Source organism: Balaenoptera borealis, assembly GCF_965194805.1.
Source record: "Balaenoptera borealis genome assembly, chromosome: 2".
Classification (NCBI taxonomy): Eukaryota; Metazoa; Chordata; class Mammalia; order Artiodactyla; family Balaenopteridae; genus Balaenoptera; species Balaenoptera borealis.
The window spans coordinates 157,434,112-157,454,953 of NC_138867.1; the positions used below are offsets into that span (position 1 = coordinate 157,434,112).

Here is a 20,842-nt window from a genome sequence, read left to right on the forward strand (position 1 = left end):
AGCATTTTGATTGTATGCAAATTCTTTCAATTATTAGCAGCACTATCATGTAGGTCCTTGAAGTTTTTGTTCATCTTACAACTGCTTCCACAGGATAAATTCCTTGAAGAGGAATTGTTAGGTCAAAAAAATATGCAAAGATTTAAGCTGTTAGATCCACGCTGCCAAAATGCTTTCCGAAAAGATTGAAACAGTTTACAACTTCACCCACAATGTGGGAATATCCACTTCCCTGTAACCTCACCAACTCTGGGTATTATTTATTTTTCATCTTTGATCAATTAGATATTTAAATATATAGCATCTCACTAATGTTGCATTATACCGTTATTTCATTATTGGCAAGCATATACATTTTATTATTTGAATATGGGCTATCTTATTGTGAATTGCTTTTCCTTATCCCTTGCTGATTTTCTGGCAAAGTGTTATTGGTTAGTAAGAGTGCTAGCAAAAACAACAATCCTTTGCTGGCTGTATATGTTGAAAATATTTCTCATCGTTTATTATTTGACTTTCAAGTTTTGTTTAGATGGTTTTTTTTTTTTAATTTTATTTATTTATTTATTTATGGCTGTGTTGGGTCTTCGTTTCTCTGCGAGGGCTTTCTCTAGTTGCGGCAAGCGGGGGCCACTCTTCATCGCGGTGCGCGGGTCTCTCACTGTCGCGGCCTCTCTTGTTGCGGAGCACAGGCTCCAGACGCTCAGGCTCAGTAGTTGTGGCACACGGGCCTAGTTGCTCCGCGGCATGTGGGATCTTCCCAGACCAGGGCTCAAACCCGCGTCTCCTGCATTGGCAGGCGGATTCTCAACCACTGCGCCACCAGGGAAGCCCTAGATGGTTTTTAATAGAAGAAAAAAAATTTAATTGATGTTGTCAAAGCTATCAGTCTTTTCCTTTATGTTTTTTGCCTTTGGTGTGAAGCTTTAACTTTCCAACTCAAAGATTATATAAATATTCACCTATATTATCTTCTAGTACATTTATACAGTTTTAACATTTAGATAATTGAATCATCTAGAATTTATTTTGCTTTAACTCTTTGTTTTTTTCACACACACACACTGTATTTTATTTTTACAAGAGATAGACTGACACCAAGCATTGTAAATGGATGACCACAACAAAAGCAACAATGATTGCAATTACCAAACACAAAACACACTCATACTATGTCATAATATTGACATTCAGTCCAGTAATCCTCCACTGTAACAGCTCCTTTACTTTGCAGTGAAAATTGATTTGTATATTCTTTGCCTCTGAGTCCTTGTGGGATTTTTTTTTTTCTTAATTCAAACAGAAAGTCACAAAAATTATACTAATCCTCATCAGTTCACTCAGTCCCATGTAATTAATTTTTTTTTCATCTTGATCTTTTGTTAGCACTTTTATGAGTTCATCAGTTTTTCATTAGAGTTCTGAAAATGCTTATTCATTCAGTTCAGCAGTATAGTCAGTTACCAGAAACCTGTACTTGTCAGAGTCTTTTCTATGAATTCCTTGAAGGTGAACCCCTTTTATAGGAACATATTTGCAAAAGCATCAGAGTACACCCAGAACTGTCTGTAAATGACAAAAGACTTAAAAATGACCACAGTTAAAGATTTGATGAAAGTTCATAATAGTGCAATTGACAAGGAAATTTAGTTATTTCTGAGATATACATTTTAAAGTAATAGCTAGAATTATGACTTATAACATTATACCGGAACATATAAGATTTTTAGAAATTTCATGTAATGTCTGAAACATTTATATTAACATATTTCCATACAAATAACCCAATGAAAGTTTAGTATTAGTTGTTTTGTTTGTTTGTTTTTTTATACTGCAGGTTCTTATTAGTCATCAATTTTATACACATCAGTGTATACATGTCAATCCCAATCGCCCAATTCAGCACACCACCATCCCCACCCCACTGCAGTTTTCCCCCCTTGGTGTCCATATGTCCATTCTCTACATCTGTGTCTCAACTTCTGCCCTGCAAACCGGCTCATCTGTACCATTTTTCTAGTTTCCACGTACATTATTTTGCTTTAACTTTTAAAGTACAAATCTAACTTTACCTTTCAAAGTGATTTTTCACACTTCCCCCTCCATGCTTCTTTGCTACCTTCGATCACTTGTCCAATTACCATTTACTGAGCTCCTACTGTGTGCCATTCTCATTCTTGCCTATGCACAGTAGTTGTCTTGGAACCTTCCTGGGAGCTCCTATAAGACAGATTCTCCATTTATTGATTTTGTTTTACCTTAATGTCTTCTTTAAGGCCCTACCTCCAAATACAGTCACATTCAGAGGTACTTGGGGTTAGTGGAAGCAATATTCAAAAAGATAGTAGCTGAAATTTTACAGAAGTTATGAAAGACCTCAAGCCAAAGTTTCAAGAAATGCCAAGAACCTCCAAGCAAAACAAATACAAACTCACCTAGGCAATTCACAGAAAAATGGCTGAAAATCAAAGACAAAGAGTGAATCTCATAAGTAGCCGGAAGGAAAAAAGACACATTAGTTTCAAAAGAGCATTCAACTGACAGCTAACTTCTTAAAGAGTAATGATAGAAATAGAAGACAATGAAATATTTTAACAGAGGTGAAATGTTTTAAAAACCTGCAACCTGGGATTTGATATGCTGTGGATATTGTCTTCCAAAATGAAGACAAAATTTTGCAGGGGAGACTAAAATATATAACTTGTCACCAGTAGACGCCCAGTAAAGGGCTTATGAAAGGAGCGTCTTCAGGCAGAAAGAAAATAAGTTCAGACGGAAGCATCAGAGGAAGGAAGATACACATGGAAAAGATAATTATATGGTTTTGTGTAAATGAAGCTTGACTATATAAAACAGGAATAATAATGTTGCATAGAATTTTTAATGTATGTAGAGTTAAGATATATCTGGCAACAATAGCACAAAAAGTGTGACAGAAAATGCAGTTACAGTGCTCCAAAGTCCTTGCATTGTCCAAGATGGCAAAAACACTAAATTAATATTATACTTAAAGGGTGCATATTGCAATCTTTATGATAATCACCAAAAACATAGTAATAGAATGTGTAACTAAGAAATTAACAGGGCTTCCCTGGTGGCGCAGTGGTTGAGAATCTGCCTGCCAATGCAGGGGACACGGGTTCGAGCCCTGGTCTGGGAAGATCCCACATGCCGCGGAGCAACTGGGCCCGTGTGCCACAACTACTGAGCCTGAGCGTCTGGAGCCTGTGCTCCGCAACAAGAGAGGCCGCGATAGTGAGAGGCCCGTGCACCGCGATGAAGAGTGGCCCCCACTTGCTGCAACTGGAGAAAGCCCTCACACAGAAACGAAGACCCAACACAGCCAAAAATAAAAATAATAAATAAATAATAAATTAAATTTAAAAAAAAGAGAAATTAACAGAAGCAGAATGGAGTAATAAAAAGTATTTAATTCAGAAGAAAGCTAGTAGGGGTTGAATTGGGTCCTCCAAAAATAATATGTTAAAGTCCTAACCCCCAGTGCCTCAGAATCTGACCTCGTTTGGAAATAGTCTTTGCTGATATAATTAGGTAAGACAGACTGGAGTGGGGTGGGCCCTTAGTCCAATAAGACTGGTGTCCTTATAAGAAGATGACCATGTAAAGACACAGAGGCCCAGGAAAATGCCAGGTGAAGACGAAGGCAGAGATTGGAGTGACATCTACAAGCCGAGGAGTACCAAGGCTTGCTGGCCATCACCAGAAGCTAGGAGAGAGGCATGGGGAAAGGGGGGGGGGGTCTCCTTTAGAGCCTCCCGCAGGAAACAATGCTGGTGACACCCTGCTTTTCCAGAAGGCCTCCTGAACTGTGAGAGAATAGACTTCTATTGTTTTAAAACCATTCAGTTTGTGGAACTCTGTCATGGCAGCCCTAGGAAACTGGTACAAAGGCAAAAAAAAGATAGAAAAAGGAACATAGACTAATTAGAAGAAATAGAAAACACATACTAATATGGTAGACATAAACTCAAAATACATTAAGTAATTTGATGAAATAAAAATAGATCAGGGAGCTTCCCTGGTGGTACAGTGGTTGAGAATCTGCCTGCCAGTGCAGGGGACACGGGTTCGATCTCTGGTCCGGGAAGATCCCACATGCCGCAGAGCAACTAAGCCCGTGAGCCACAGCTACTGAGCCTGCGCTCTAGAGCCCGCGAGCCACAACTACTGAGCCCACGTGCCACAACTACTGAAGCCGGCGCGCCTAGAGCTCGTGCTCCGCAACAAGAGAAGCCACTGCAATGAGAAGCCCGCGAACCGCAGTGAAGAGTAGCCCCCACTCGCCACAGCCAGAGAAAAGCCCACACACAGCAACGAAGACCCAACGCAGCCAGAAACAATAAATAAATAAAATAAAATAATAAAATAAATAAATTTATTTTAAAAAAAAATAGACCAGGGACTTTCCTGGTGGTGCAGTGGTTAAGAATCCACCTGCCAATGCAGGGGACACAGATTCGACCCCTGGGCCGGGAAGATCCCACATGCCGCGGAGCAACTAAGCCCATGAGCCACAACTACTGAAGCCCGCATGCCTAGAGACCTTGCTCTGCAACAAGAGAAGCCACCGCAATGAGAAGCCCGTGCACCACAATGAAGAGTAGACCCCGCTCGCCACAACTAGAGAAAGCCCACACATAGCAACGAAGACCCAACAGAGCCTGCCCTGAAAATTTAATTAATTAATTAATTTTAAAAAATATATTAAAAAATTTTTTAAATAGACCAAATACAAAGAGTATCAGATTAAAACTTTAAAAAAAACCCACAATTTAAATATAAGGATAAGAAAGGTAGAAAGTAAAAATATGGAAAGAAAAACATCATGCAAACAATAATCAAAAGTGTAGCTCCCCTCAGGAAGGCTGCAGCAGCCCCTCCCTGGTCTCCCTGCTTCCAGCCGCTCCAAGCCGTCCTCATCAGAGCCTGGAGTCCTCCTGTCACTGAGATTCTGATCCTGTCACCCCACCCCAGAACCCTCCAATAACAATGACAACAACAATAACAATATCTGCCAGCACTCAAGGGCCGCGCACTGTTGCAGGCATGTTCCTGGTGCAGACTCATTTACTCCTCACCGGAGCCCTATGAGGGGAGCTCTGCCACCATCCCAATTATCAGAGGGAGGAAACTGAGGCACAGAGAGCTTCAGCAACTTGCCCAAGGTCACCCAGCTGGCAAAAGGCAGAGAAAAGATTCAAACCTAGGCAGCTTGGGGCCACAGCCCACACCTGTAACCTTGACACCATCCTGATGCCCCCAGGGCACAAGAAACCCTCTGGCTGAGGCTCAGAAGGCCCTGTGAGGTCGGCTGCCCACCGCCCCAGCTTTCCTCCCAGCACGGTGCCCCCTCCCACCCGCCCCGCTTGGCTAGATTCCTCCAACCTGAACGTTCCCCAGGCTTCCTCTCCACTCAGAGCCTTTGCACATGCTGTGTCCTCTGCGCAAAACTCCCCACTGATGCCCACTCCCCCTCCACCCTCTTCTCCCACTTAACTCCTAATCACGCCTCTCCTCCCAGGGGCCTTGGCTGACTCTGCCACAGGCCAGTGCCTCAGGCACACACTCCCACACACCCTAAATTGTTCCTCCATGCATTTTTAATACAAGCTGTATTTCTACATCAGCGTGGATATGTTCTCTGTTCTCCCAGATGGACTGCAAGTGCGGCCAGAGCAACCACTGTGTCTTTGTTGGTCCCAGCGTGTCGCCGGCGAGCTCTCAGTAGGCACTCCGAAAGTGTTTGTAGAATTGAAGGGATGAATAAACCAAAGGATCAATCCCTGGCAGAGAGGGGCTGTCAGATTCTGGGGCCGGGCTCCGGTTCTTCCTCGCCTTTGCACGCCGACCACGAGAGGGCGCTGTCACCTGAGAAATCGCCCAGCGGACTCGGGTCGGCCCCGCAGCCTGGGGTCTCTTCCTTCAGGGGTGAGCGCGGTGGCCTCCCCAAGAAGCACTTAGAGAAGCTGGAAACTAAGACCGGGTTTGACTCCTTTCCCTGCGGCTTCCCAGCTGTGTGAGCAGTGGACGTTCAGCCTCCGTGTCCCCACTGTCAGGTGGGGTTGGACAATCCGCAGCACCCGCCCCACGGAGCTGGTGCTTCCCTTCGCACAGACCTCAGGGTGATGGCAGAAGTCCCCGCTGCCCTTGTGAAAACCAGAGCTCAAGAACCTCAGGGAGCGGAAACAGATGTATTTGCTCCAAAACGTTTGTGGAGGAAACCAGCCTGAAAAAGGACTGTCTTGTTGTTCCCCATGTTTGATGGAAAAGGAACCCTAGGCGCAGCTGTACCGGGTGGAGCGTGGTGAGCCCCTGCTCACCCCCTGCCTGCCAGCTGACCACCCCTCCAGCTGGCCTCCTCCACGCCAGTGCTTCTCAAAGTGTGGTCCGCTGGCAGCAGAAGCATGGTCCTGGCAGGTGTTAGAAATCCATGCCTCCACCCAGAGGTATACAGTCCCCCTGGAACCATCCATCTTCCCAAACTGTCTGTCTGAGTGATACACTCAGTGATTGCTAGCGATCGTGTAGGACCTCTGAGATACATCATGATACCAAGTGAATTGGGTTTTTGGGGGGGTAACATTGGTTTATAACATTATATTGGTTTCATGCGTACACCATTACATTTCAACTTCTGAATACACTTCAATGTGCTCACCACCAAAAGTTTAGTTTCCATCTGTCACCCTTCACCCATTTTGCCCTCCCCCCCCCCACCCTCCTTCCCCTCTGGTAACCACTACTCTGTTCTCTGTATCTATGTGTTTGTTTTTGTTTGGTTTGGTTTGCTTATTTTGTTTGTTTCTTTTTATTTCACATATGTATGAAATCACATGGTATTTGTGTTTCTCCATCTGACTTACAGCACTTAGCATAATACCCACAAGGTCCATCCACGTTACCCAAAATGGCAAGATTTCATCTCTTTATGGCTAAATAATATTATGTTGTGTGTGTATATATACACACACACAACCCAGCTTCTTTATTCATTCATCTATCGATGGGCACTTACGTTGTTTCCATATTTGGTTATTGGCTGCTATGAACATAAGAATGCATATATCTTTTTGAATTAGTGTTTTCCTATTCTTTGGATAGATACCCAGAAGTGGAATTGCGGGATCATATGGTAGCTCTATTTTTAGTTTTATGAGGAACCTCCAAACTTTTCCATAGCGGCTGCACCCATCTACATTCCCACCATCAGTGTAGGAGGGTTCCCACACTGTGGAGGAATGTGTCTCTCCAGCACTTATTATTTCTTACCTTTTTGATAATAGCCATTCTAACAGGCATGAGGTGGTACCTCATTGTAGCTTTGATTTGCATTTCCCTAATGATCAGTGACATTGAACATCTTTTCATGTGCCTATTGGCTATCTGTATGTCTTTGTTTGAAAAATTTCTATTCAGGTCCTCTGTTCATTTTTCCAAATGAGATTTTAAAACTAACCCAAAGAGTCCTATATTAAGGGTAACCTTGAATGACCCAGAATGATTTCATTCTGTGCCATCAGGGATAATATCCTCCCATTGGCAGGGCAGCAGGGGTCTCTACACTCGCTATGAGAAGGGCTGAACGTATGTAAAACATCAAAGTTTGAAGAAAGAAAATTCTAGAAAAGACCCAGAAATAAATCCTCAGTAAAATTGGTGATCGGGTATTGCTAAAGATATACAACAAACCTAAAGTTCCTCGTTTAGATATTCAGAGAATTTGTACTTCAAACAAACAAAAATGCATGCTCTGAGGCCCCACCCAGGCCGCCAAACCAGAGATTCGGGAATGGGCCTGGCAATCTAAAAGCCCTCTGGGGGCTTCCCTGGTGGCGCAGTGGTTAAGAATCCACCTGCCAATGCAGGGGACACGGGTTCGAGCCCTGGCCCAGGAAGATCCCACATGCCGCGGAGCAACTAAGCCTGTGAGCCACAACTACTGAGCCTGTGCTCTAGAGCCCGTGCTCTGCAACAAGAGAAGCCACAACAATGAGAAGCCCGCGCACCGCAATGAAGAGTAGCCCCCTCTCACCAAAACTAGACAAAGCCCACACAGCAACGAAGACCCAACGCAGCCAAAAATACAAACAAACAAACAAATAAATAAAAGCCTTCTGGGGCATTCTGAAGCACAGTCAAGTGTGGGAACCCCAGGCTGCTGCAGCCCTTCCTCCGGTGTGGGAAACGCACCTGCCCAGAGGGCAGGGGAGGACAGTGAGGAAGGAAGCGTGGAGGGGCCACTTTGGGGCCCCAAGAAAGAGGAGCGGGAAGCTGACGTAGCCCCTGGCTCACGTGAACCCCGGGAGGGCAGGACCCACCAGCAGGAAAAGCCCCACAGCGTGTCTTGCAGCTTCTGTGATAAGTGGGACCACTCAGACTGCCCTGGAGCTTCAGAGGGCTGAGGAGGAGGTGCTCAGACTCCCCCTGGGGAGATCACTGACCATGATCTCTAGGCCTCCCCCCTGCATCCCTAGTTGGGCCCAGGAAGTTGCCATAAGGGCCCCGCCATTTCTCTGCACTGTGACACTGGGAACCTCAGGCGTGGAAGGATTTGGACCAGCCAGACCAGGTGTAAATTCTGACTCTGCCCCTCACTGTTTCTGTGACCTGACCCACTTTCTGTCTCCTCTTCGACCTTTGGATTCCTCCTGTATAAAATGTGGTCATAATGAAAAACGAGAGTAGTTCTGGGAACCAGACGTGGCTGGGTAGGTGGAGGCAGCAGGAGGAAAAGGGCGTAGAGCGCCATCCTCAGAGCATGGAGTTTTGTCCCCGGGCTAAACGGGTGCCTTGGAAGGGATTAGCCCAGGAGAGACATGATCAGATTTGCATTTTCCAACACTGCACTGGCAGAGGCTGAGCTGGGGAGGTTGCTGCACCCACTGGGGCTCCGAGTACCAGCTCCAGGCCAGACAGGGTCCAAATCCTTGCCCTGCCCACTCCCCACTGCTGCAGACTTTTTTTTGACTTAACCTGCCAATGCCTCAGTTTCCTCATCTGTTAAAGGAAAATAAGAGGATTATGAGAATTAAGTGAGAGAACCCACGTAAAGCTCACGGCTGGAGTAAGCGCTCAACCTAGGTTAGCCGTTATTGTTGATCAGTAAGATAGTCATAATCAATGAGTGCAATAGTTTGTGAAGACCAAAAGGGACGAAGTCACTGACGGCCCTTCATGAGTGCCTTAGGAACAACTGTGACCCTGGTGATATAGTATAACATGACTCCCTGGCCCTTCTTGGGTGCCCCAAGCCCGGTAGGTGCCGCTGGGAGCTGACGCCTGGACTGAACTCCCGCCCCCCTCCTGCCGGTGCCCTGGCCCGACCCGCCCACATGACCCAGCTTCCTGTTTGGGATGCCAAGGCTGGTGGGAGGAAATCAGTGCCCCCGCCCTGGGGCTGGAGGGCAGGAATGTGGACGTGTTGACGTCAAAGCGTGTCCTAGTTCTGGGGAAGTCGGGCTGGGAAGGGCTTCCTGCAGCGTCGCCTTTGATCCCAGGCCTGAGCTGGGGGTGTGAGCCAGCCCTGAGGAAATGCAGCCACCGAAGCATTTTTTTTCTGATGGATGACCCCAGGGGCCAGTCAGGTTCCTACCCCAACACAGCTATGTGGCCCCCAGGGGAAATCACCTCCCCTTTCCCAGCCTTAGTTCCCCCAGCTGTAAGGGGCAATAAATGTTCATCTCAGCGCATCCTTCACTCATCAGATACAGAGTTAGGGGACCCAGCCCTGCCTGGCTGATGAGGTGGGGAGGGAAGGAGGCACTAAGCCAGCAGACAGTGACCCAAAGCATTTCTGGAGATGGCTGCAGGGAGCTTCACCAGAATTAGGCTTGTGACTCAGGCTGAAGCCTGGGCTCAGGCACTTCCTGGCCCAGTGACTCAGTTTCCCCAGCTCTGCAGAGACATCATATAACAAAAAGTGTTCCTTCTCAGCCTTGCAGAGGCATTGAGGCATGCCTGGTATGTATCTGTCTGTGAGGGTCCTTCATACTACCGTCTATCAAGCACTTACTATGCCCTCAGGGCTTTACATATGGGTTTTCAATCGATTCCCAATTGAGCCCTAAGAGGTAGGGACTGGGATTAGTCCCATTTTACAGAAGGGGAAAGTGAGACTCAGAGAGGTGAAGGAAATTGCCCAAGATCACAGAGCTAGAAAGTGGCAGAGCCAGAAAAAGACCGCTGGTCTTCCTGACATCACCAACATGACCTCCTTTGTAGAGACTTCCTAACAGTAGCAGACAGGGCCCTTGACCATGGCAAGGCCATCATTTCAGAGCATGCTGGGGAATCTACCCCATAGAGGGGGTCTCCCACCCACTCTGCCAGCCTGACCTTCAGGCCCCCAAAATGTGAGGACGTCACCCGGACCATCGAAACCTGTGTGCAGCTTCTCCAGGTTGATCACCTGTGTCACCCAGAGCACCAGATTCAGGGCCTGGAGACAGTCTCACCCTGCACCACACTCCCTGGAGGATGGTGGCCCAAGCTCTCCACCCCTGTGTGGTGTTGGATGAGGGAGTGCACACCCAGGGTCACTGGGAGGACGTCCTGGCTCATAGCAAGGCCTTGGGACAGCATGGGTGCCCTGAGAGGGAGGAACCATGAGTGAACTTTCCTGGGAAGGGCACCAGGAGTAGTTTCCAGAACCATCTACAGCCCTCTACTCCGTTCTTCTGCCTTTCCTGCCCACCCTCTCGTTGCCTCTCTGCCTTTCTCTAAGACACTGCTCAGCCCCACTTTAGGGCCAGAGAGACCTGGGTGAGAATGCAGACTTGGCCATCACTAGCTGTGTGACCTTGGCCATTTTTTCTTTCTCTAAGTCTCTTTCTTTCTCTCTCTGTATAAATACATCAGAATAACACCAGCCGCGTTTCAGGTTGTTGGATATTAAGGCATCGTGTTTTGAAAGTACCTGGTACAACGTCTGACATAGAGTAATCATTTGATAAAATCACGGCTGTTGTTATTGCTGTGGAGATTGACATTTATTCATAAGTGTCCAGACACAGGAATGTTTCCTTGGGTGACTGTGAAACCCTTTCCCCAGATACCCAGTAGGTGGTAGCAGAGACTCCTTGTTAAATGAAACCTTCCTAGCCCTGGCGAGAAGTTGAGCCCCCTGAGAGCATCCAGGGCTGTTAATCCCCTCAGCATGTGCTTCTTGCACATCCCAGCAAAGTACCCAGGCCCAGGGGCAGTGGGAATAATGGGGAAGGGCCGTAACTTCTGGCCAGTGGACAGGTCAGGAAGGAGAGTACTGACCACTTCAAAAGAAAGCTTGTTTCAATTCTTTTGCGTATATACCCAGAAGTGGGATGGAGGGATCATATGGTAGTTCTAGTTTTAATTTCTTGAGGACCCTCCATACTGTTTTTCATAGCAGCTACACCATTTTGCATTCCCACCAACAGTGCAAAAGAGTTCCAGTTTCTCCACATCCTCAACAACACTTGTTTTCTTTGTTTATTTGTTTTGTTTTGTTTTGTTTCGTTTCGTTGATAATAGCCATCCTGACAGGTGTGAGGTTTTGAAGATTAGTGACATTGAGCATCTTTTCATATACCTGTTGGACATTTCTGCGTCTTCTTGGGAGAAATGTGTATTCAATCCCTTAACCCATTTTTTAATCGGGTTACTAGTTTGAGTTTTAGGAGTTCCTTATGTCTTTCGGATATATATCCCTTATCAGATGTATGGTTTATAAATATCCTCTCCCATTCTGTAGGTTGCCTTTTCACTCTGTTCATTGTGTCCTTTGCAGAAACTTTTTAGTTTGATGTTCACTGTAGCGCTATTCACAATAGACAAGGTGTGGAAACAACTTAAATGTCCACGGACAGAAGAATGGATAAAGAAAATGTGATGTATACATATAATGGAATATCATTCAGTCTTAGAAAAGAAGGAAATCTTGCAATAAGCAACAACATGGATGAACCTGGAGGACATTGTGCTACGTGAAATAAGCCAACCACAGAAGGACAAATACTGCATGAGTCCACTAACATGAGGTCCCTAGAATAGTCAAATTCATAGAGACAGCGAGGAGAATGGTGGGTGCCGGGGCCTGAGGGCTGGGGGGGAAGTGGAGCTGCTAATCAACGGGTATAAAGTTCCAGTTACACAAGATGAGTGAGTTCTCTATATATGCTGTATAGCCTGTGTGTGTAGTTGACAGTACTGCATTGTACACTTCAAAATCTGTTAGGATGGTAGATCTCATCTTAAGTGGGGGTTTTTTTTTTCAGATTTTTATTTTATATTGGGGTATGGTTGATTTACAATGTTGTATAACTCTCAGGTACAGCAAAGTGATTTCGTTATACATATACATATATCTATCCTTTCTCAGATTCTTTTCCTGTATAGGTTATTACAGAGTACTGAGTAGAGTTCCCTATGCTATACAGTAGGTCCTTGTTGATTATCTATTTTTTGTATGATAGTTTGTATCTGTTAATCCCTTTCTCCCAATTTATCCCTTTCCCCCTTTCCCCTTTGGTAACCATAAGTTTGTTTTCTAAGTCTGTGAGTCTGTTTCTGTTTGTAAATAAGTCCATTTGTATCATTTTTTAGATTCTGCATATAAGCGATATCATATGATACTTGTCTGTATCTGACTTAAGTGTCGTCCTAAGTGTTCTTACCACAATAAAATACTTAAAAAAAAAAAAGAAAGAAAGAAAGTTCCGGTGAAAACCACCACTGAAATCTGAAAAAAGATGGTGGGGAGAAACCCAGGAGAAGGTTTGGGGCTCCCGAGCCCCAGCCACTCCTCCACAAGCCTCCACTGCCCTTCTCACCTCTCCTTCATCTCTTCCACTTCCTTCCTCCTTCCTTTCCTCTCTTCCTTCCTTCTCTCAACAAATATGCACTGTGTACCTACTGTGTGCTCTGTACTATGAGCTGGGAACACGGGAGCAGGGAGCAAGACAAAGGCTGTGCCCTCTAGAACCTCCAAACTAACCATGAGACACAGAATAATCAGATAAACTGAAGGGACAAGAAAGATCCTTCCAGATCCTGTCAAGTGTCAGGAGAAAATAAAACAGAGTGATGGGATTCAGTGCCCAGGGATAGGGGTGAGGAGTGTGGTGGGGAGTTGGCCCGAGGGAAGGGTGAGCCAGGCAGAGGGAAGAGCTGTGCAAAGGCTCTGAGGCATGCAGGTCCATCACATCCTGGGGAAGAGGCAAGAGGTGACAGACAAAATGCCAGGCTCGGCCAGACTTGCAAGGGGGTCTGCATGGCTACAGCAACCACAACAGCCTCTAACACTGACTGAGCACTTTATAGGTGCCAGGCACTGGTCTCACCCCATTTTACAGATGGGGAAACTGCAGGAGGAGCCACAGCCAATGCAAGGTCTTCAGGAGTCCTGGAGATCTCTAGGGCCGCTGGTGAAAAGAAGGAAGAGAGAATGGATGGCAAAATTAACATGTATTTAGCACCTCCTAGGTACCAGGCACCCTGCCGGGTTGTTTGATATTGAGTACATTATCATCATCACTCAAGAGGACAGTACCATTATGATTCCCATTCTAGAGATAACGAAACTGAGAGTCCAAGAGGGGAGGTAATTTACCCAAGGTCACAGTCAGGGAGTGGCAGACCCTAGACTTGAACCTAGGTCTTCCTCACTGGGGCAGATGGTTCCCTGTGTCCCTGAAGAGTCACCTGGAGGGCCATCCCTCCTCAGGTCCTACAAGTTCTGTGGCTGCAGATCCTCAGGACCCCTTGATCCTGCCCATCAGCAAGCCCAGGACATACAACCCCAGGACCCTGCTCTCCCCCACTGCCAGCTCTCCAGCAAACCCCATCATCTCTCCCTGGATGGCCGGGCCTTGTTTCCTTCCTTCCTAATACTATGACAGTCTAAAATGCTCTTGTTTACTTCTGTATGGTCATCTCCCCCATCAGACTATACCTTAAACCCTGCAGACCTCTCTAGCTTCATTCCTCAACCCCCTACACCCTGTACTATGTACTCCACCACCCTGACATACTTACATTTTCCTGAACAAACACACTGTGCACGAAAACAGACACGAGTCCATTTCATTCATCCCTCTCTCCCCAGAGCTTCACACTGTACCTGGCGCAGAGAAGGTGCTCAATGAAGGTGAATGGATGGATGGATGGATGGATGGATGGATGGATGGATGGAGAATGGATGGATGATGGATGGATGGAAGGAAGGATGGATGGATAGATGGATGGATGGATGGACAAATGGATGGATGGATGATGGATGGATGGATGGATGGATGGATGGATAGATGGATGGATGGATGGACAAATGGATGGATGGATGATGGATGGATGGATGGATGGATGGATGGATGGATGGATAGATGGATGGATGGATGGACAAATGGATGGATGGATGAGTGGATGGATGGATGAAAAACTATTTGAGCCTGTGTTGTCCCCTGACTCCCAGGAAGGAGGTCAGAGCATAGATGGCAGCAGTGATTCAGGTAAGTGGGTCCTCCAGTGTGGGACCATCTAGGCCATCAGCTGGTGCTGGCAACCTCTTGTGTGCACCGAGCAATGATGAGTGAACCCCAAGACGTGACCTAGAGCATCTCCTGGAAAGGAGCAGACGGAGTCCCTGGAGCTGGCAGCAGTGAAGCACGTCGAAGCTTTGACTCAGTCAGGTGCTATGGGAATCTGAGAAACTGAGTACAAACTCCCACCCCATGCACTGACACAGCCTTGTGCAAGGCATGAAGGACTCTCGCTTGCGGTGCCATGACTGAGCTTCACCGTGGTCCTTGAAGCAGGTGGGATTCTACCCATGATGCAGACAAAGAAACTGAGGCTTCTGGAGGGGAGGTAATTTGTCCAAGACCACCCAGCCAGAGGAGGGCAGAGCTGGGTTAGGACACCAGATCAGGGTGACCCAGTCTTTGCTGAGCGTGTACCCGGGGTCTCTTTCTTGGGAGCGGGGCCCATAGGTGGCTCAGGAGCAGGGCCAGGCTTAAGAGCATCCCCACATACAGACTCCAGGCCTGCATCTCCAAGCTGGTCCAGCGCCCAAATGACCTTCCCAAATGCAATGTGACCACATCCTGCTGTTCTTTGGACTCCTTCAGCTCCCCCGTGGTACAGGATGAAGCCCTAGCTCTGGACTTGACCTTCTGGACCCTTCATTCACTGACCCCTGCGGACCTCTCCAGCCTCCTGCTTCAACCCCCCAAGCCCTGCACCCTGCACCATCACCCTGAGTGCTTATATTTTCCTGAACAAACACATGGTGTGTGCTCTCAAAGGCTGAACACTTTTACATGGGTGGAGTCCTCTGTCAGGGTCACCTTCCGGGTCTTCTTAACCCCAGTAATTCGTACGTGGTCTTTAACATGTAGCTCTGGGGACTTCCTTGGTGGTCCACCGGCTAAGACGCCACGCTCCCAATGCAGGGGGCCTGGGTTCAATCCCTGGCCAGGAAACTAGATCCCACATGCTACAACTAATAATTCGCATGCCACAACTAAAAGATCCCGCCGCAACTAAAGATCCTGCATGTGGCAACAAAGATCCCGCTTTCGGCAACACAGATTCCACATGCCAGAACTAAGACCCAGCGCAGCCAAGTAAATAAAAAACTAAATATTAAAAAAACCAAAAAACAAAGAAAAGTTGTAGCTCTGCCTTCAGCAACAATCTCTGAGCCACCCACCGGCACCTAGGCTGGTAAGGCAATCCCACACCCCTCTGCTCCAATCACACGCTATGCTGAGCTCTACCTTCAGGGCAATTATCACAAGGCAGCAATTGTCTGGTTACTAGTCTGCCTCCCCAATTAGACTGTGAATTTCAGGAAGATGGGCTTCATGACTTATTCACCTCTAGAGCTACGGTACCTGGCACAGCACCTAGATGGAGTCTTTATTATTTGTGGAAGGAGGGAAGGAAGGAGAGAGGGAAGAGCGAGGAAGGGTAGGAGGGAGGATGAGGGGGAGGGAGAGAGGGAGGGAGGGTAAGATGGAGAATAGGAAAGAGGGAGGGAGGGGGAAGGAAGGGTAAGAGGAAGGAGAGCATTTTACAACTGGCAAAGTGTTCTTTCACCTACATAATTTTACTGAAAAGTTGGGGCAGCAAGGAAACCTGCAGGGAAGGGTCCACACATCACACCATGAGACTGATGATTTTTCCTAAATCTGCAGACCACTGTTTTTAACCTTAATCTTTGTTTTTAATTGGCTCACTGAACCAAATTAATCTAAAGAGGAAATGTTGCATCACTACCCTGGGCGGAAGACTAGAATCACTTCCCATCAACAAAAAGCTTTCATAAAAATGAATATAACTGGTGCTTACCATGTGCCAGACACTCTGCTAGGCATATTACTAACTAACACTATGAACTAACGTTAACTTGTTCACCCCCAGAACAATCTTATTGGGGTACCATTATATCTCAAATACATAGATGGGGAAACTGAAGCACAGAGGTCTTAAGTAAGTTGCCCAATGTCACAGCTAGAAAACAGCAAGGGTACCATTGGAAACCAGGCAGCCTGGCTCTAAGAAACAAACAGATAAATAAAACAATGTCTTGTCTTCCATCTAAATATTATTGCCTTCTTCAGGCTCTGTGCCTGAAGCCTCTCTCTTTGTTCAGAGGGAGATCAGCAACTGCTACAGAGGCATTAAAGCCACAGTAGCATGAACCTGAAGCTTTCTGACTGAAGTAATCCAACGATGGAAGGGGAGTCAGAAAAAGAATGGATTTCTCACAGTGTAATTTACTGTTATTTCATGCCAAGTCTGGAAAATTGTCTCTGCTCGAGCCGGCAGTGTACAGCCCACACTTTGGGAAACTGAAGCAGAAGGAGCTCCCGGCAGCATCACCAGCACCCTAAGCATTTTCAGCTCAGAATATTGTCCAAAATCGTAGGAGGCAGAGCCAGAGAGGAAGTAAGCAAGGTGTAAAATCAACAAGAATGGTCAAAACTCTAATATTAAACAAATAAAAGCAAATTAATCTAACTGTAGAGCAAATTGTGATATCATGAGACCACAGAGGGGAAAAAGAACAAATCCAAGGAACCTCTTAACACAGCCAAAACACTGTGTTGCCCTTGAGCTAAAGACAGTGGAACTGGAAAGAAGGCCTAAACTTTATGTAACAGGTTTACTGTGGTTCACCAGGTCTGAAACTGTATTGTGGTTATTATAGCACTGAGCAAGTCAGCAAATACATTGATGTTCTTGGGAGTCAGGGTTTCCAGCAAGGGACATATAAATATGGGAGGGAGAAAATTCCTGTGGTGTTGGACTGGAATTTGAGGGGGTAGTATGAGCTCATGCTTTAAATGTATTTAAACACAAATGAATGTTGATTTCCAGCTCTATCTGCTGAAAGGGCCGGGATCAATGACACCCCAATAAAAATGAGCCCACCTAGCACCCACATCTTGGTTTCTAAATATCGTTCCCCAATAAAAGGAACCAGGGCTGGTGGCGCAGTGGTTAAGAATCCGCCTGTCAATGCAGGGGACACGGGTTCGAGCCCTGGTCCAGGAAGATTCCACATGCTGCAGAGCAACTAAGCCCGCGAGCCACAACTACTGAGCCCGCGAGCCACAACTACTGAGCCCACGTGCCACAACTAACTACTGAAGCCCGCATGCCTAGAACCCGTGCTCCACAACAAAAAGAAGCCACCGCAATGAGAAGCCCGCGCACCGCAGTGAAGAGTAGCCCCCACTCGCCGCAACTAGAGAAAGCCCATGCACAGCAACAAAGACCCACCACAGCCAAAAATAAATAAATAAATAAATAAATGAAAATTAAAAAAAAAAAAGGAACCAGGGCCATTTGGGGAAACGGATGATCCCAAGGTTGGAACAAGAAAAATACAAGATGAGTCTGGAACACCAGGTTTTGGCAGAAAATAAGGAAGTGACCAAAGAATGATAAATCAAAATGATACAGAAGCCAGCTTGAAGAGATCACTGTTGCCAGCTATGGAACAATTTAGGTATTGACTTGTCAGGGACAATTGAGCATTGAATAATGATGGCAATGGATTATAATATACTGAATGTAAAAAAAAAGAATCCACAAATTCACCCTGATAAATATAAAATAAAGAAGAAAGAAAGGAAAGAAAAGTGAAAGGAAGGAGGGAGGAAGGAAGGGGGGTGAGGGAAGCTCCTCCTTACAGAAGAATTCCAACTAATGAATGAAGAGGAAATGATGGATTTATAAAATCATTTGACAACCATTGTAGTAAAAACTAATTCCTTTGTCATCAATGGATGCTGGAGAATCATCAGGTTGGAATCATCAAGGAATGATGGAATTAGAAAATCATTTGGCTCCATAAATTGATTTAAGTAAGAGTCATCAGTGGAGGGGAAGTTTGTTGGGAGTGGGCAGGATATATACCCTCAAATCATCAGGCTTCATATTACTTGCTAATCCCACAAGGGAAAAGTGTACCTTTGTTGTGGAGAAATCTGGCAGACCCCAGCTTAGCCGGGAGCTCATTTGGGACCATCGGACAACACATGCCTCCTGATGTGATGTGCTGAGACCTGGGCAGCGTTGCTGGGGAAGCCCTGCCAAAGATGCAGGACCTGTATCTGATCCTGAGCAAACAACCTGACAAACCTACACTGAAGGACAAGGACGTTCTACAAAACAGTAGGCCTGTATTCTGCAGAAATGTCAAGGTCATGAAAGACACAGAGGGCGGAGGAACTAAATGTTCCAGATTAAAGGAGAGAAAGGAGACAGGACAACTGAATACAGGCCTTATCCTGGGCTAGATTCCAGATGGGAAAAAGAAATGCTATCAAGGGTATTATTTGGACAATTGGCAACATCAAATATAAACTGTATATGAGATGATCATATTATATTAAGTGAATATTGTGATTATGCAGGGGGTATGGAAGTGTTTAGGGGCAAAGAGTCATGATGTCTACAACATACTCTGAAAGGGTTAAGCAAAAGAAGGAGAGGGAGGAGGAAAATGATGGGGGAGAGAAGGAGGGGGAGGGGAGGGGCAGAAGAAGAAGATATATAGAGACAGAGAGAGACAGCAAGAGATGAAAGCACATGAATTGGTCAGCTTAGAGCAGGATTTCTCAACCTTGTCCTTACTGACATTATCAACCAGAAAATTCTTCTTCTTGGGCTTCCCTGGTGGCGCAGTGGTTAAGAATCCACCTGCCAGTGCAGGAGACATGGGTTCGAGCCCTGGTCGGGGAGGATCCCACATGCCGCAGAGAAACTGGGCCCCTGTGCCACAGCTGCTGAGCCTGCCCTCTGGAGCCGGGAGCCACAACTACTGAGCCCGCGTGTCACAACTACAGAAACCCGCGCGCCTACAGCCTGTGCTCTGCAACAAGAGAAGCCCCCGCAATGAGAAGCCCGTGCACTGCAACAAAGGGTAGCCCCCGCTCGCCACAACTAGGGAAAGCCCGCTGCAGCAGCGAAGACCCAATGCAGCCAAAAATAAATAAATAAATAACTTTATTAAAAAAAAAAAAAAAAAAGAAAGAAAGAAAATTCTTCTTTTTTTTTTTTTTTAGAGTTGCACATGGCAATTCAAGTTCACCACTTGGCTGTAATGTTTGGGCTGGACATTAGTGATGTAATCTCCAGGGCGATTAGAGGACAACCACCCAAATGCCATGAGATTTAGTACTTTGTCCTAGAGGGAACCCCCTCAGTCTCTGCTGGTATGTGTGTGTGTGTGTGTGTGTGTGTGTGTGTGTGTGTGTGTGTGTGTGTATTTATTTATTTATTTATATATTTACTATATGTATAATCAAGTTGCAATACTTTGTTTGCTGAAGTAGGCTATATCCTTTCTCTTTCATTTGTCTGCTGGAGAGAGATGTATTAAAAATATCCCAAGTTAAATCGTGGATTTATGAATGTCTCCTTTTATATACGTAGAGGCTATATTTCTGGGTGCATACACATTTATGATAGTTGTGCCTTCTTAAAAGATTTTCCCTTCAATTTCCCTTTAATTCTATGTACTTTCCCTCACAGTCTCTATTAATATAATTGCTTAAAATCTAGTCGTCTGGGGCTTCCCTGGTGGCGCAGTGGTTGAGAATCTGCCTGCCAATGCAGGGGACACGGGTTCGAGCCCTGGTCTGGGAAGATTCCACATGCCGCAGAGCAGCTGGGCCCGTGAGCCACAATTACTGAGCCTGCGCGTCTGGAGCCTGTGCTCCGCAACAAGAGAGGCCGCGATAGTGAGAGGCCTGCGCACCGCGATGAAGAGTGGCCCCCGCTTGCCGCAACTAGAGAAAGCCCTCGCACAGAAACGAAGACCCAACACAGCCATAAATAAATAAAAATAAATAAATTTAAAAAACAAAAAACAAAAACAAAACACAGAGACCCCCCATCACTGCTCATGAAACCATTGTCTAAAAAAAAAAAAAAAATCTAGTCGTCTGATATTCATATTGCTACACTAGCTTTCTTTTGGTTAGTATTTGCACATTATACATTTTTCCAGGCTTTCGTTTTCAACTTTTCAGTGCGGTTTTATTTCAGTGTATCTAATTTTTTATTGAGATACTATTGACACATAACACTGTATTCGTTTTAGGTGTACCACATAATGACTCGGTATACACATTTATTGTGAAATGTTTGCCACAATACGTTTACTTAACATCCATCACCTCACATAGTTACAGTTTTTTTTCCTGTGATGAAAACCAGAAAATTCCTTGTTCTGAGTGATAGTCACCACATACTATGCATTGTTCAGCAGCGTCACTAGCTTCTACCCACTAGATACCAGTAACAACCAAGAATGTCTCCAGACATTGCCTCT

General features: G+C 45.9%; 1 long non-coding RNA gene across 1 annotated transcript; it reads right to left on the reverse strand.

Moving 5' to 3' along the window:
• Nucleotides 1–1,062: 1,062 nt before the first annotated feature.
• Nucleotides 1,063–20,071, reverse strand: LOC309623744. The gene is made up of 2 exons (XR_014241518.1): nucleotides 5,407–20,071; nucleotides 1,063–2,220 (listed from the first exon to the last, which is right to left on the reverse strand). It is a non-coding gene; the product is annotated as an uncharacterized lncRNA (long non-coding RNA).
• Nucleotides 20,072–20,842: the final 771 nt, after the last annotated feature.